This window comes from Panthera leo, chromosome C1, assembly GCF_018350215.1.
Source record: "Panthera leo isolate Ple1 chromosome C1, P.leo_Ple1_pat1.1, whole genome shotgun sequence".
Taxonomy (NCBI): Eukaryota; Metazoa; Chordata; class Mammalia; order Carnivora; family Felidae; genus Panthera; species Panthera leo.
The window spans coordinates 72,400,339-72,405,823 of NC_056686.1; the positions used below are offsets into that span (position 1 = coordinate 72,400,339).

A 5,485-nucleotide genomic window follows, 5' to 3' on the forward strand; every position below is an offset into this window, starting at 1 on the left:
TTGCTAATTCATTTGTAAACTTTGTAGGACTGGGAAGTTACTGTAGCCCATAAAGTTTCATTATTTTTCTGCTATGTTCCATTTATAAGGCTTCTACCACCAGCAGCAACCTGATAACTCTAAACCAGTTTAGGGAATATTGCTGTCCTCACCATTCCAGTATTCTTAGTATTTACAGTGATTACATTGTCCATATAATGTAATTGTGGCAGGAATTAATGCCATCACCATAGGCCATTGTTCTCTCTACATATTTACCATACCATAAAAGGACATCACATTGAACCAATCAAACTTTAATGTGGGAATACATTCTAATAAGGCATCATTCCTCAGCTAAGTATCACAGTAAATTCTCAACATATTCCTGGTTCAACTATTTATAAATTAAATAAAACATTTGTTTGTGAAGTAGACCTAAGTTTACATTTTTATAAACCAAAAGATTTTCTAAGAACTGCAGAGGATCTTTATTTATCAACTGTAAAATACTAAGCTATCCAAAGACTTAGAATTTAAAGAGTTAATAAAATAACAAATAAACATAAACTCAACCATACATGTCATTTTATTTCAGTCATTTTCCCATTGCAAATAATAACTTTATCTCAGCTATTACAAAACCAACTATACTGCACTCCTTACAATGGAAATTCTGTGTTCTTCTGGATGAGGAAAATCTGTAATACAGAGAAAGAACAGAAGGGAAACAGGTGGCAAACAGGCGAATAAGTTGCTAGTTTATATTTCCAATTAAAGGCTATAAGTAGTCTAGATGAGCCATGGAATAGAGACACAGAATGAGGAAGGGTACAGGGATTCTGGCACACCTACATATCATCCCAGATCCAAAAGGCATCTAGAGTTAGTACTAGTTCTCTGACAAGGGGTGTGAGAAAGTATTCACAGAGTCTTTCATAAGAGAAAGACCAGAAAAGATGAATGAATTTATTAAGGCAAAGGGTCTCAACCAGTGCCACACATAGGTTGCAAATGTGAAAGTATTGATCTCAACTTGTAAAGTGGAGTGATCTGGCCAAGACCTATACTGGCAAGAGCTCTGGGCCAGAAATTTCTAGCTATTAACATCCTCCTCTATTTACTATAGTTTGACGTTTAAAAAATATTATTTTCCATATGTGTCATGGTTTGGAAAAGGTTAGGAAGCTCTGTTGTGTAGGAAGAAAATAGATCTTAATCATCTTTGTATGTTCAGTATTTGGTAGCTATGTTTTGTGAGGGGGCAGTTACCAATGCTGGACATGGCTAGAAACTGGGAGTTCAGCCTTGGCCCCTGGGAGAAGACTGCTTCTGGGGGTCATAGAAAGCAGCAGAGCTTTAGTGGTTTGTGGAAAATGGGGGGCAAAGGGGTGGAGACTGAAGGGTGGCAAATAGCATGTTTCTTCATCAAGCAATTTCTTGAATTCTGAAGCCTGTGTGGGGTAACTGGCTAAACTCTTAACCTGAAAACCTGTGAACAGAGCAGAATTACCTGCAGTCATCAGTGCTTAAGAGGAAAAGACCCTCACAGTCTCAGTTCAAATTCCAAAACAGATATGCCACTGGAAAAGGGATGACCAGAGGTCATTACCTGATTGGATTAAAGTAACCAGCCCATCCTCACTTAATCTGCTTAAAGAAAAAAGGTAGACCCTCTCTGGCAAAAAAATTAGTCATCTTTAATGTCTACAGCTCTTTAATAGAAAGAAATTTGGAATAAAACATATTTTATATAGAAGAAAAATCAAAGGAGAGAAAAAGGATAAAACAAGTAGTCCTAAGAGGGAAGTATATAGCAACACAGGCCTACCTTAAGAGACAAGAAAAATCTCAAATAAACAACCTAACCTTACAACTAAAGAAACTATAAAAAAAAAAAAAAAAAAAAAAAAAAAATGAAGACTAAAGCCAACACAAGGAAGGATATAGTAAAGATTAGAGCAGAAATAAATGATAAAGAAACTAAAAATAAATCCAAACAATAGACCAGATCAATGAACCAGAAGCTGGCTCTTTAAATAAAAAATAATAGAGTTGATAAACCTCTACCTAAACTCATAAAAACAGAAAGAAAGAAAGAAAGAAAGAAAGAAAGAAAGAAAGAAAGAAAGAAAGAAAAGAAAGAAAAAGACTCAAATAAAATCCGAAATAAAAGAGAACAGAGAACTGAAACCATAGAAACACAAACAACCAAAACCAAAGAGATAAAATTGTAAGAGAATATGATGAAAAACTATATGTGAACAAATTAGACAACCTGGAAGAAATGGATAAATTCCTAGAAACATATAAACTACCAAAAGTGAAACAGGAAGAAATAGAAAACTCGAACAGACCAATAACCAGCAAAGGAATTGAATTAATAATCAAAAAACTCCCAACAGACAAAAGTCCAGGGCCAGATGGCTTCACGGGTGAATCCTACCAAACATTTAAAGAGTTAATACCTATTCTTTATTTATTTATTTATTTATTTATTTATTTATTTATTTATTTATTTTTATTGAGAGAGAGAGAGAGAGAGAAAGAGAGAGCATGTGAGCATGTTGGGGGGCAGGGAGGCAGAGAGAGAGAGAGAGAGGGAGAGAGAGAATCCCAAGCAGGCTCCACACTGTCAGTACAGAGCCTGATGTGGGGCTTGATCTCACTAACCATGAGATCATGACATAAGCCAAAGTCGAGGGTCGGATGCTTAACCGACTGAGTCCCCCAGGTGTCCCACCCCATACCAAACTATTCCAAAAACTAGAAGAGGAAGGAGAACTTTCAAACTCATTCTGTGAGGCCAGCATTACCCTGATATGAAAACCAGATAAAAACTCCACTAAAAAAGAGAACTATAGACCAATATCCCTGATAAACATAGATGCAAAAATTCTCAATAAAATACTACCTAACCAAATGCAACAATATATTTTAAAAAATCATTCACCGCAATCAAGTGGGATTTATTCCTGTGTTGCAAATGTGGTTCAATATCCACAAATCAATCAATGTGATATATCACATCAATAAAGAATAAGAACCATATGATTATCTCAATTGATAATCATTTTCTGTTATGCAGAAAAAGCACTTGGCAAAGTACAACATCCAATCATGATAAAAACCCTTAACAAAGTAGGTTTAGAAGGAACTACCTCAACATAATAAAGGTCACTTTGAAAAACCCACAGCTAATATCATACTCAATGGGGAAAAACTGAGACCTGTTCTTTTATGGTCAGGAACAAGACAGGGATGTCCACTCTCACCACTATTTTTTTGCTTTGTTTTGTTTTCTGTTTTTACTTTTATTTGCATGTATTTTATGCAGAATTTACTCCCGGGCCATCAGTTTTTGTTTCTTCAGTTTCTTCTGGGATATCTTTTTCTTCTGTGCAACCTCCTCTTCTGGTTTAGGAACAATCTGCTCTTTTTCAGTTAAGATCATCTCAATGTGGCAGGGAGAACTCATGTATGGGTTAATCTGACCTTGAGCCCTGTAGGTTCTACGCCACATTTTGGGGGCTTTGTTCACCTGGATGTGCTCAATGACCGGAGAATCTACATCTAAACCCTTAAGTTCAGCATTACTCTCTCCATTTTTAAACATGTGCAGTAAATATTCAGCACTTCTTTTTGGGCCACGGACCCTGTGTCCTGCCCCACTGTTTGGCCTGGGCACACCTACCAACTCCACCATTGTAGCATCAGAATGGCACACATTGCTTCTGCGAAGTGACATTTTCAGATACTTGGTGGCTTTTTGGATATGCATACCCTTGATGGCCTGGGCAGTTTCCCATGTGTTCTTAAAGTGAACACAAAGATTTGAACCTCTTGATTTGCATGATTTTGTCAGTTTTCTGGGTCAAGTGAATAGCGAACCATTTTCAGAGATCACCTCAGGCTGCTTAACGAAAGAGCTCTCACTACTATTTTTTAACATAGTACTGGAAGTCCTAGCTGCAGCATATCAGAAAACAAAAAGAAATAAAAGGCATCCAAAATGGCAAGGAAAAAATGAGACTTTCACTGTTTTCAGATGACATCATACTCTATACAGAAAATCTGAAAGACTCCATCAAAAAATTGTTTGAACTGATGCATGAATTCAGTAAGTCACAGGATATAAAATCAATGTACAGAAATCTGTTTGCATTTCTACACACCAATAATGAAGCAGCAGAAAGAGCAATTAAGGACTCAATCCCATTTACAATTGTATCAAAAACAATAATATACCTAGGAATAAAACTAACCAGAGGTGAAAGATCTGTATTCTGAAAACTATGATACACTGATGAAAAAAATTAAAAATGACATGAAGAAATGGAGAGACATTCCATGGTCATGGAATGGAAGAACAAACATTGTTAATGTCAAAACTACCCAAAGCAACATACACATTTTGTCAATTTTTTGTTTTAATTTATTTATTTTGGAGAGAGAGAGAGAGAAAGACAGAGTATGAGTCAGGGAGGGGAAGACAGAGAGGGAGACACAGAATCTGAAGCAGGCTCCAGGCTCTGAGCTGTCAGCACAGAGCCCAATGCAGGGCTCAAACTCACAAACTGTGAGATCATGACCTGAGCCAAAGTCAGACGCCCAACCGACTGAGCCATCCAGGCACCCCAAGCAACATACACATTTAATGCAACCCCTATCAAAATACCAACAGTTTTTTTCACATAGCTATAGCAAACAATCCTCAAATTTGTATGGCACCACAAAAGACACTGAATAGCCAAAGCAATCTTGAAAAAGAAAAGCAAAGCTGAAAGCATCACAATTCCAGACTTCAAGTTATATCACAAAGAAATCTGTAGTGATCAAATCAGTATGGTACTGGCACAAAAATAGACCTATAGGTCAATGGAACAGAATAGAAAACCCAGAAAGGAGCCCACAAGTACATGGTCAATTAATCTTCAACAAAGCAGGAAAAAATGTCCAATTGGAAAAAGATAGTCTCTTCAACAAATAGTACTGGGAAAATTGGACAGCTACATGAAAAAGAATGAAACTGGACCACTTTCTTATAGTATACACAAAAATAAACTCAAAATGGATTAAGGACATAAATCTGAGACCTGAAGCCATGAAACTCCTAGAAGTCAGCACAGGCAATAATTTCTCTGACATCAGCTAAAACAACATCTCTCTAGATATGTCTTTTGAATCAAGACAAACAAAAGCAAAAATAAACTATTGGGACTACACCAAAATTAAAAGCTTCTGCACAGCAAAGGAAACAATGAATAAAACTAAAAGATAACCTACTAAATGGGAGAAGATACTTGCAAATGACCTACCCAATAAAGGCTAAGCCCCCAAAATATATAAGTAAGTTCTCCAACTCAACACCAAGAAAACCCAAATAATCCAATTAAGAAAGTGCAGAAGACATTAACAGACATTTCTTCAATGAAGAAATATAGATGACCAACAGACACATGAAAGGATGCTCAACATCACTGATCATCAGGGAAATACAAATCAA

The 5,485-nt window shown here is 36.4% G+C and overlaps 1 pseudogene; it reads right to left on the reverse strand.

Moving 5' to 3' along the window:
* Nucleotides 1-3,319: 3,319 nt before the first annotated feature.
* LOC122227599 lies at nt 3,320-3,873 on the reverse strand (annotated as a pseudogene).
* Nucleotides 3,874-5,485: the final 1,612 nt, after the last annotated feature.